The following is a 12,239-nucleotide window of genomic DNA, read 5'->3' on the forward strand; positions in this document are numbered from 1 at the left end:
AAGGATTCGATAGCCGCCCGGAAGAATTATTAGATGGGAAGCACTTATCAATTTGAAAAGGGCCAACAATGGATGATTTGTTGTCTCCCGCTGTAGTGCAGTGAATAGTTTTGCCGCAATTATGGCACGCAGTTATTGCAATTAGATCACGCTCAAAAGCATCACGACGTAAGAGTTGAAAATACGCGTATTGATTTTTGATGCCTCGGAATTAAAAGCCCTTCTCGGAGGCGGATGGCTCGGAAATCGTTTGCTGCTGACGAGTAGTTGTAGTAGTTGTAACGATATATTTAATTAATTTAATTCACAATTTACCTTTAGCTTAATAACATGTAATGCCATATTTAATTAATAATTAATTTGAATCATATTTTCCCTTTAGCTTAATGAGAAGTCATATTTAATTAATTTAATTCATATTTATCCTTTAGCTGAATGAGATATAGCGTCATATTTAATGAATCATTTTCCCCTTTAGCTTAATGCTAACATATAATAAGAGAAGCTAATTTACAGGCGTGTCATATTTAATTAATAATTTATTTCATATTTGTCCTTTAGCTGAATGAAATGTTGTAGCGTCATATTTAATGAATCATTTTCCCCTTTAGCTTAATGCTAACATATAATAAGAGACGCTAATTTACGGGCCTCGTGAGGTTTTTTGAGTCGTATACATCGTGTGCTATAAAGAAGGAAAAGTGAATTCATCCGGGGCAGGTCCGATTTTTGCTCAGTTGAATTCCGTTTGGTGGGCCGTGTCATGTTTGGCCGGCGCTCAGCAGCAGAGGTGTCGGGATGTTTGCCAAAGCAACAGCACACAGCTCAAAAAGTGCAAGCGCTCCAAAACGCAGATGTCTTCGTCTTGCTCTTCCTCCCGTCGGACTCCGTCCACGCTGTTTATCAAGTGATTTCCAAATAAAGCTGAGCCAGGACTTTTTGTTCGCTTTGGTCCACATTCCCAGCGTTTCTTTATTTCCTCCGTGAATAATGCATGAAATTTAAGTCGGGCATATGCAGGAGGTGCTTATAGCTTTCTTTTTATGCCTCAGCAGGCGACGCCGGTCACATGACTTGGAATCATGCCAGTGAGAGAATCTTAAAAAAAACACCAGTTTCAGATCAAAAAGCGGAGAAAAACGTCACTCCACAAATCTCAGATACAAACAACTCGATTCATCCCACGAGGGATTTGGAGCTTCCCACTGTGTATTCATACTTGGTTAGCCCATGAATGGAAAAAAAAAACATTATGGGGGAACTTTAGAACGTCCGCCTAAAGGCAGAAGTGAGAATTCCTTCGAGAGGACATTTTTAGCGACTTGTTGCTGATTCACATTAAGATTCTTGGTTCTTGTTTTTTCCGGTGTCTGTAGCTGTGATTAAATCCATTCAGTGTTGTTGGACCACTTTGGACACCAGGCCAGATAAAGCAAGGCCGCTTATCTTCTCGGCTTAACATTTACCGCAACATTCAATCATCTCCGAGGAATTGCCTCTATTTGTCTGACAAGCATCATGCCGTTATATCTCCAGCACACCTCAATCTCACACTTTCCCGTCTACCACTTTATTTTATTTTAGGAGGAGCATCCAGGCTGTCATCCAGTTGGCGAGGTGAAAAAAAAAAATACCCGCAGGGGTCACAGTTGATTTCGAAAGACCGGCTTCATTTTCTCGATGGCTGTCATGTGCTTTGATTGGAGGACGCTGACGCTAGCTGTCGCGCGCTAACATCTTTACGTTAATAATCGCAGTGAGCGTCGAAAAGACGGTGACGCTGTTAAATAATCACACTTTTTTTTTTTTTCCCCCACAAAGGCTTCTCAAAGGCGGAGAGGTAAAATACCCGCTAATGTCTTTGCCCTGATATGATAAAGAGCTACGGTGATTGATTTCCACGCTGCCATGGCGGCGTTCCCTGAATGAATTAGATGCCGTCTCTCGCCTCCCCCCCCCCCCCCCCCCCCCCTCCCCACTCGGCTCTGTTGTGTTCGCAGAGCTCATTTGCCATACCTTAATGCTGCTGGCAATCGTTTCGCTGGCGGCGCTTGGCACCGGCAGATGTTGGGATTTTCGCAAAGTGCGCCTCTCGAGCAGGCTGTCAGCAAAGTCGGGTTTTTTTTGGGGTGAGAAACATCAGCATGTGATTTGACTTTCTCCGCTCGGGTATTCTCGAACACAGCTGAGCTCAGCGCTGGAGATTATGCCAGAGAATATCTTTGATTTTTTTTTTTGTGCGCACCCTTTAATCCCTTTCAGGTTAAGAGGCAGAAAAGTTTATCTTTGAGCTTGTGCAGGGTCGCTCCAAGGTCGTCATTCAGAAGCTCTTGTGGCTGCTTGCGTGGAGTTAGCGTTTGGAGACCTTTAGTTGTTGACTTTTCAGGTTTGATCTTTGGCTGTCCCTCAAATTAGATTTGAAGATTCTGAATGTTAAGTGTCTGAAGAATGGACTCTTCTTCCTATCAGAGTTAAGACCAGAAGTAGTCTGGTTTAAATGAGCAAGTTCTTCAAGAAAGTTCTTCATGCAGACCCCCCCCCCAACCCTCCCCATTTTCTGCTCCATCTCTTCCTCCTTCCCACTCATCCAGTCTTGCAAACTTTAGAGGAGCGCTGCAGGCAGAACAAGCCGACAAGCTTTTGATCTCGGTGATGATGACTACAGACTCCTCGCTCGCCTCCCTCCCTCCGACAGCCGCAAAGCATCCTCCGCAGACATTCGAGTAATCACCGTCCAGCAAAGCAATCAGACACCTCGCACCTTTCCCCATCTTCTTTTTGATGGGCCATTTTGCTTGTCCGTTATGACGTGGCACCTCCTTCCCTCACGTTTGGACTCTCCTCGAGACTCTCCAGCAAGGATTATCACGCAAAAAGAGCAAAGCACCAGCTGTCCAACTGGTAACATGTGAGTGGAAAGAGCTCTCAAACAACGGTCTCGGGTTACTCGACCCGCCTGACCTACCCAAATGTTCTACTCGTAACCGCACGCCGGCTTTTGTTTAACGGCCGCCGGCCGCACCTGCAAAACCAACTGCGGGCTTTGATACGGGGAAAGTGAGAATGGCTTGTTGCAGTGTCGGAATTTGGCACAATGTTTGAGTGTCACTTTAGATTTAAACGTAGTTGGCTTTACCGAGGTGAGACGGGATCCAGGCCTTACCTCTCCTTCCAACTTCATTCGGTTGTTTTCTCCGAGACGTCGTGGGAGTCGTGCTTAGACTCGGTAAAGCCTGCGTGAAAAGGTCGTTGTGTATTTTCGTTTCAGCTTCCTCTTGTTGTGATGAACAGAGTAGATGAGTGGTCTTCAAATTTTTCAAAAGTACCTCCTGAGAAAATGGATAACTACAATTTTTGCCGTTTTGCACAACAAATAAATAAATAAATAAATAAATAAATAAATAAATAAATAAATAAAATATAATAATAATAATATATGTATATAAAAATATGAAAAAATATATATAGTATGTTCCCATAAATATTATAAAATATATTGCGTAGTAAGGGAATATTTTGAGATTACGAATAATCAAAGTGCCAGTCACAAGAAGGATATTTTCTCTACTTTTCTCTGACAAACTGGGTTATTTTAGCTCACAATGATACTTGTCCTAATTTTTAAAATTAAATAAAATCAAACATCGCTTATTTCCCCTCGCACTTTATTTGTAGAAGTTTCACGAAGTCGCCCAGAGGAGTCCTAACAGTGGAGAGTGACCTGCTTTACCCGTGCGAGAGCGAGAAGGTAGTTAATGTGACAGTCCCAGGCAAGCTCGGCCATCAGGATGAGGAGGCGAGGTGAGCGCCGAGACGCTAATGTGGGCCGCCGGCGAGCTAGCCAAGTCGTGTATCAAGCGAGGTGACGCGGAGGCTGCAAAGCGCTGCCGATAGGTCTTCATTAGTCAAGAAACAAATTCTCTCCAAACTTTTCCCTTCCGACACGCACTTCCTCAATTTAAAGTTGCACGATACGGAAAGAGGTCAGAGAGAAATTCTCCGCATGCCACATTTTGGGTCGGTGGAGGTCGTCTCCGGTTGACATTTCCCAACTGCGTCTTTTTGTATTTCCTCCAAATGCCATCTTCCGATCGAGCTTTCTGTCGCGGCGGTTGTAATTGCTTTTTGCGCTCGGCATCTGAGTGCCATTTTGTTTGTAATTATGATCCGAGCGCGACACGCGTCCTTTGTTCTCGGCAGAATTCCATTTGCGGGACAGTAAATCGAAAGATTGAAAAGCACACTGTGACCTCCTTGCCATTGTTTGTATTAGTAGAAGATCTTCCAAAACATCATTTTCTGTCAGAGTTATGTGTGATTGAGAACCCCTGAAGCAAAATTGGGGTTTCATCTCAGTCACCTGATTTGAAAGTTGTGGTTACCAAGTGACACGATTTTCTCAAAATGTCTGGCAGCAAGGATGAAACATGTGTTTCCGATTGGGCAAAGTTCTGATTTGTTTAGCCTGCCGTCTCCCAAATACAGACGCTCTCGCTTTTTCGAGTCAACGATTGTGTCATGTGGTTCCCTCATTCAATTTGAAACGCAAACAATCACTGGCCGCAATATTGGGTGCACCTTTCCGAATCTAATTCGATCCAGTTCCCGATTCAGATCCAGCTGCGATTCATTGAGCTCGCGTTACATGAACGATTCTCGACTCGCTAGAACCCAGATGCGCGACCGCACCGATAAACCTTGTCACGTTAATACCTCTTTGAAATTGTCTCTTTCAAGTAAAGCAGAAGCTGGTATCACCGATACTGAATCTTCCGGAATTCCCTTGACACTGATTGAATCATCTCGCGATTCATCCAGATGACGCGTCTACAAAACAATAATCGGGTTAACGCTACCGAGCGGGTCTTTGATGCCGCCTCGGCTGCTCGGTGAAGTCACCTTGCGGCAATATCGGCAATCTGAACCTCGGGAAAGTCATCTGAATCAAATTTCCAGTCTTTGTGCCACGGCGCTTCGGGTTAGGGTTCGAACATCTACTCGGGAAGGCCCGTCGGAAGCCTCGGGGGCTTCCATTGTGCCACGTCGGTCCCGTCGAACAAAAGCGCTGACGTGACTCGACCGGGAGTAACGTGAGCCTGCTCAGGTATTGCGGTCTGGTGTCTTTCACCCAAGAACAAAGTAAGCCGGTCTTAAACCGGCCGGTAACACGACACGCATGTCGATGATTCCCAGGCGTGCCGGGGTCACTCGCACCGCCGGGTCATCGCAGCTCGAACGGAAGAAGAGAAACCCGATAGGCCGGCTGCACTTTGACACCGGCGCGGACTCGGCCGCCAGAGTGTGAAAAAGCGTAACTGAGCGCACAGCGAGTCAGCCGGCGTTCGATATCGATTAGTATTTGATCCCTGTCGGTCACTGTTCTCCCGCAGGCTCCCCGTTGACCTTCACTCGTTGTCTGCTATCAAGCTTTGTCGCTCGGCACGAGCGGGACGGCTTAGCCTTCGCTGAGATGGCGTGGGGGCGGAGAAAGACAAACAAAGGCCGTATCAAGAAAGGATTTAGCTTTGGGCAAATGATGGAAGACAAATGGAGTGACTCAAAAGGTCCATTATGAGCGCGGGGCGGGGGAGGAGGGATGGATGTCAAAGACGAAGAAGCTGTGAATACATTTCGGGAAGCCTCGTTGAATGGGGCGAGCGGGCTTAAGCAACTTATTGCTCCTGGCCGCGTTCCAAAGCCGCCGCCGTCCTCGTCCACTTTGTGCGTAATCGGACGCACTTTGATAACAGTCGCGATCGCAACGGTGCCAAGTGCGCATTAGCCGCTAATGTTGTTACCGGGCAGACTTGCCAAAAAGCTGCGAGGAACCACATGCAATATTCCCCCGGCTACATAATCATAATTTAGCCTGACTTTTTCTGTCTTCTCGGGGGTATTTTTAGCAATTGTCGAAAATTAGAACCTGCTGAAACCGAGTTAGGAGGTTGAGAATAAAGTGACTTTTATTTTTTGTTATAAAGGTTTGAAAAAGTATAGATAAAACTGTTGTTTTGGTTTTGACTTTTTGGGCTAGTCCGGTACGCATTATTTGCTTTTACATTGATTCCTATGGGAAACTTTGCTTTGACTTACAAACGTTTCTACTTAAAAACCCAATCGCAAAACCGATTACTGGGATTATTATGTACTCCTGCCCATTTTTTCATCACAGTGCCGTAATTTCTGACTTTTTTCAATTTTTTTTCTAGTGACCGGTATCTGAAGATGGACCGTTCATGACCACCCCGGTGTCTGGACCCACCACGTTTGAGGGGTGAAACCTTTGACCTCAAGCATCCTGCTGTCTTTTCCGTGGAAGTGGTCTCCCCAACCCCTCCATTGCCCGGTATGTATTCTTTACCACTTCCTTCCGCTCCGCCTCAAACTGTTAAGTCATGTTTTATAGTCGCATTTGCTGGCCGGCCCAGCTGCCGTAATAGAATTGCCTCTTCCGACACGGGCGACTGTTTCCACGGTAACGGAGGCAGGAAGGCGATAGCCAGAAGGTTGTTATCCACTTCCTGGTACACGTCCGCGGCCCTTAGACAGTGATGGACAGCCGTGTTTCTGTTTTGCGCTTGCTGCTGTATCGACATAAAGTAGCCCAGCTCACATTTGTAAGGCGAACGGACGGGCAGCTTTGCAGCCAGCCTTTGCCTAATCACTTCATCTTATTTTTTTTATTACCCTGCTGCCACTGCCTGCAGTGTTGGATGCTTCGTCAGAGCCTGACAATCATAAGATTGTCCTAGCTCCTGGGAATTTATTTTTTTGGCTCCAGTTTTGCAATATTCTGAGAAAATATTATTTTTCCCACATCTTTTTTTTAGCTCAGAATTGCAAAGCAAAGCCGTGACTGCTCTGCCATAATCGTCTCACATACTTTTGGAATAGGATCAACCAAAGCATCCTGGTGTCACACTTTAAGGTGCTTTTCGCTGACTTTGTGACTGGGAAAAGAGCTCATGTATTCGGATTATTTCCCAAATAACTGGCTAAAAAGCATATATTTTAATAGCATCCCTGAGTACTCGGTGATTAAAAAGACGTTAAGAATTTCTACAGTAGAAAATTAGGTACATTTGTTACTTTCATTTAGACGTCTACAATATATAGTATGCTAAAATATATGCTAATCAACTACTAGCCTTGTGTTATTTTCAAACGCTTGCATAATTGGTAGGCGTCAATCCGATGCTAATGCTAACATTCGCTAGCTGTCGCGTTGCCTAGCGTTAGCATCAGGGAAGCAGTGAAAAGAAACAAAAGGTGAAAATAAGAAAGCCAAGGTCAAAAAAACAAAACACACACAGCGTTATGCTAATTATTCGAGCAATTACGTTTGTTACTCTGATGACCTTGTTTGATAACTCCTTTCATCTTTCTATGCTTTGAAAATCTTATCTCCAGATCTTTCTCAACTATATTAAAATACACCCACTCCGCATGTTTTCGCCGGGAAGTTTTTTTTAATTACAATGCTAAGACAAAACAGGCACACTCAAATTTGATTTTTTATTGTTTTGGCGTAATTTTTGAGTTTTGCTCTGTTTTTGTCTGTTTTGTGTTCCATCACTTTCCGTTTCCCGGCCGCCAAAAGATAAACCGACACTCTCTGCATCGCAACTCTAATCAGAGAGGACATTTCACGGCCGCCTCTCGGGTGCCAATAGATTCCTGTTTGTTATTCATGTCCTGCGTAGTGTCGCCGTGTTCCTATAAAAGGGGCTGAGATGAGACTCTGGAGGCGGGCCCGCTCGCTGTACATAGTTTGGCGCACATTAGGAGGCGTCGGGTCGATGCCGCCGCTGCTGGGTGCTTGCGCCGAGCAGGGCGAGTTATATTTAGTCTGACCTGAGTGGTCGTCCCAGGGAGGGGAGGGGGGGAGGCGAGGGAGACAGGTGTTGGGGTAGGGGGGGGGGGGTCATTATAGAAGAACACAAAAGCTTCACAGTCATAATGACAGCTACCTGTGCGTCTAAATTTAGCTCCCATTTGAGCTTCGGGCGTGATACGCTTTTTGTGTGCCACATCATCAATCATTCTGAAAGTTCAACCCCCAAAAAAAAGTTATTGTGTTTGACCCCTTACCTATTTTTCTATAATGTAGGATAATTCCCACTTGGACTTTGTGCGGTACAGCCTCAAAGTGAATTTGCTTTTTCAATTTTTTTTTTAATGAGCTGGTCGAAGCCTTCTGCATGTTTTAACTCGTAACGATGAAACCAAATTGATTATTACGACCGTGTCGAGTTGAAAGCGGACTAAATTTCCTTGATCTTCCTTTCTTTTAAATATTATTTTTTTATTATTTATGGGATTTCAGCATGTTCTGAAGTCATACTGCCACGTTTGTGTTTTTTTTTGCTTATTTGATGAAATTGATTGACTTAAATTTAATCATAATCTTTAAAATGAATTTTTAATGGGATGGCTGATTTAATAGAAATTGTTTTATTAATCAGAACTCCTTATGATGATTTTGAAAAAATAATCTTACTTCAATTTCACCTGATTTAAGTGACAAGGAATAATTTGTTTATTTAAAAATATTTAATTGAATGTTTCGCCTCGGCTTACTCGACCCAATTGACAATGAGCCAAATGCTGCTTCACCAAGTCTAGCTCATAAAAGACGAGGCCTTTTCCACAGACCCGAGAATGTGTTTGTTTTTGTCTGCCATCCAAAAGTGTCATGAGGGGCGAGCTCGCTTGTGTGAAAGTGAGCAAATAGTCGCAAGAAAAAAACAAGTGGTGGGTGGAGAACCAACGGAAGCTGTTTCCAGGACAACCACGCTCCATTTGAGGGCCACGCATCATGTTAGCGCTAACTCGGACCTCGTGGCTAATCACCCAAGCGTTTCTGACCGAACCCTCGGAACATCTGCTCGTCGGTTTCTACCCATCCGACACGTGCCTAGCATTGCGTTAGACGAATAAAAGATATTGGCGACGGCAATCAGCGAGCTTGCGATCCCAGCGGAAAAACGACTCGAGTGTTCCTCGGAAATTTGTCATGTAATTCAAGACGGAAGAACAGATATTCCCTGATAAGTGATAGCATACCATTATAATAACGTCCGCTCCCGTTGAGGAGAAGCAGACGATAAACTTGAACTTTGGTTATTTCCATTCCACTCAGAGGGGAACCGGAGTGGGAGGGGGCGAGCAACATTAGTTTTACTGCAATAAATTATCCAAAGTGTCTTTTTTGCCGAGTTAGTTTCTGCGTTTCTCGGTTTGTATTATTTTGGATGCTAAAGGATTCAGTTGAGGATGCAGAATGTCATCTGAGATAGCATTTTTTTTTTTTTTTTTTTATCCGCCTCCTGCCTGCTTGCCGCCGATTGCAACAGACGAATAATTCCGAAGCGTTTGATGTCGTCTCTCCGAAAGCTCTCGCCGTGGCGCGTGTGAGTGGAATTTCTACGTTTTTTTATGATGAAAGCGCTTCAAGAGTCGCTCGCTGTCGACTGTTGCTAAGCGAAGCTTCGTAATCGGACCGAGTTGACCTTTAGCTGAACCGTAAATTGCCAGTCGGACCTTTCACCTTCGGCTCTAAAGGTCTGTCCTTGATCTTACGGGGAAATGCATCATTTTAACCACTAGAGTGGCATTTGAGAGGCTTGCTGTGTCTTTTTTTATTTTTTACGTTTCTGTTTAAGTTCAGAAAGGCAAGATCAGTACGACTTGAGGAGTCTTAGTCAAGACGCTTTGCAGTCTGGATATGGAGATGACATTGTTTTGATTATTTAGTTAAATTTTGATGGCCAGAGTTGTCTGTCTATATGTGTTGCTTCACCATTTGTGATCATTATTGTGATTCATTAGCCTGTTTATGCCGTTTGTGTGTTAGCATTAAGCTAATGGTTGTTTTCAAATCAAGAATGGTCATCGTGATAGTTTCTGAGAAAATATAAAAAAGATATTATCCCTTGTTAGTCATGTTTGCCTTTCAAAGGTGCACTTTTGTATGTTGGGGGACATTAAAATAAGATTGCCTTATATTACTTGCACATTAAAAGGAAAAAAGGAGACTATAACCGTCTCCAAGGTGACTTTTGAATTCGATTACCATGAATGCTGAGAGGTAGCGAGGGTTGTTGTTGCTCAACATAATGACTTTAATAATGCTTCTCCGCAGAATTGTGTGACCGATTCACAACAATAACCAAATGCTACTACCACTTTGGATTATTATAGCCTGTCAAGGTATCCCAGCTGAGATTTTTTTTATTCCACACTTATTTTGGATAATTTTCTGAAATGTCCAATCAAACAAAATTCATTTTTTGGGACATAATGTCATTTATGCTACTTGTTGCTAGGCAGAATTCCCCCCTGCATCATCAAATTGCCCTTAGGCTCAATTAAAAAAAAAAAAAAATCTCCTCCTCTTCCATCGCCTTCTCCTCCCCCTTCTTCAAAAGAATCAGTGTTCCTTTTCTCCGGTTCAAAAGCTTTAACGGTTCGTCATTTGCACATAATCAATGCCGCTGTTGCTTGGCAGAATCCAAACAAGCAGTTGGTGTGTTTAACCGGCACGGTATTTAAGACTTTTTCTTGGAGGTCTGTCTGAGAGGAGATCATGCTACAACATTTTTGGTCATCTGCATGTGAAAAAAATAAAAATAAAATAGAATTCCATACAATTAGATTTTGGAATCCTTTTAAAAGGCTGAAGGATGCCAAATTGAAGTTTATGTGAGGTCAAAGTTCACTCTTACAAGAACCTTCAGTGAGATAACCAAATGCATCTGTTGCTGCAGGACACGCATAAGAGACCAATTAGGGAGCTGCAGTTGGACTTGATACAATTGAATTATTTGTTTGTATTTTCATTATTGATTTACACGCTTCATCTTTGCAGGCAGTTAACATTTTAAGCCTTCCAATTTGGTCTTGTGAAAACACAAACCTGCTTTCCAACTTTGCGCCGCAATGTCCATGGAAATGAAGCAAAAAAAAAATGTCACAGTTTCAATATCAATGCAAATTTCAATCGTTGCGTAACTGAAGCATGCAAGTAGGCCTTTGGAGACATCTGCTGCTTCCATTTGGACTTCAAGCCCCCCGCCCACATCTCTCGCTCCATTGAAGAAACCCCAACAGGATATGAAACACTTCAAGACCATTCCCGCAGTTTACGGTGGAGATTTTATGCCGTGCCGTTCTAAACAAATAACGTGAGGCGCCAATGTATTATTCCGTCTCAAGTGGGTCCCATTTCCTCCTCCCTCCGCGTTCCCACAACCCGTCGGGGATGAAAAGCAGCTGAGGGCCATGCGATGAAGATGCTGAAATCCAAACCGACCACAGGTGACGTGTCGCGATTTGCCCTTCCCTCCTCCAAATTTTTCTATTTCCCCCCCCCCGCCTCCCTCTCTTCCCTCTATATAGGACGAGCACGACGTGAGGGCCCCGCGTTCGGATAATTAGCCGTTCTTTATTAATTATGAATAAGAGCCGGTGGTTCTGCGGGAGCCGGGGAGAGTAGCGACTCATCAATTAAACAACAGACTTTCCTGGCCTTTTGATTAAAGATAAAGAGGAAACAGTATGATGATCAATAGGGACCCGTTAAGAGACTGCGGAGGGATAAAACGCAAGAAGAGGAGGTAGAAAATTGGGAGAAGGGCGGACATAAAGACATGCTCGCCGACGTGGGAGGTATGAAAGACATGCGTGCGTTGGAGTGTGAACTTTTTTTTTTAAGTGTCATCACGGACAAGGTGGGAAAGCCTCGCCATCAGTCGGGATCCGTCAGCGCCTCGCCCACAACGCCGATGCCGCCGCGTCTTCAGAAGAAATCGGTCATGCTAAACAAAAGCGGCATGTTAGCTAAAACTGCGCTACGAACAACATGTTTAGCTAGTTGGATCGGGCCCTCGTATGGAGCACGCCAACTGTCTGGCCACATATGGACTCGTCGTTTAGCCTCCCACGCGTGGCGTGGCCCTCTCTTCGTTGTAGCCTTGAAGTTGGAGCCAAGAAGGCCTCTGATGGCCTGCCCGAACCGCCGCTTCTGTTAATTGACAACATGTCCGACCGATTACAGCCCTTGACTGCTGTCCAGTAAGTGACACTATCAAAGTGGACCGACTCGCAGCCGATCAGATTAAAAAACCCCGCGGCCCGTCTTTCCGTTTCAGGTGAGGGGAAATGAGCCTTGGCTGTATTTCCAGCTCATTACGATAATGATAATTTAATTTGTCGAGGTTGTCGCTCTACTATCAGTT

General features: G+C 44.3%; 1 protein-coding gene across 2 annotated transcripts in view; it reads left to right on the forward strand.

Annotated features, from left to right (window-relative positions):
- sema6bb (sema domain, transmembrane domain (TM), and cytoplasmic domain, (semaphorin) 6Bb) overlaps positions 1 to 12,239 on the forward strand; it is a 71,224-nt gene that overhangs the window by 14,152 nt on the left and 44,833 nt on the right. For both annotated transcript variants that reach the window (XM_049718785.2, XM_049718794.2), the window contains exon 2: positions 6,210 to 6,346. The gene's annotated coding sequence lies outside the window, so the exon portion shown is untranslated. The remainder of the gene's footprint in view (positions 1 to 6,209; positions 6,347 to 12,239) is intronic.

Source organism: Syngnathus scovelli, chromosome 10, assembly GCF_024217435.2.
Source record: "Syngnathus scovelli strain Florida chromosome 10, RoL_Ssco_1.2, whole genome shotgun sequence".
Taxonomy (NCBI): domain Eukaryota; kingdom Metazoa; phylum Chordata; class Actinopteri; order Syngnathiformes; family Syngnathidae; genus Syngnathus; species Syngnathus scovelli.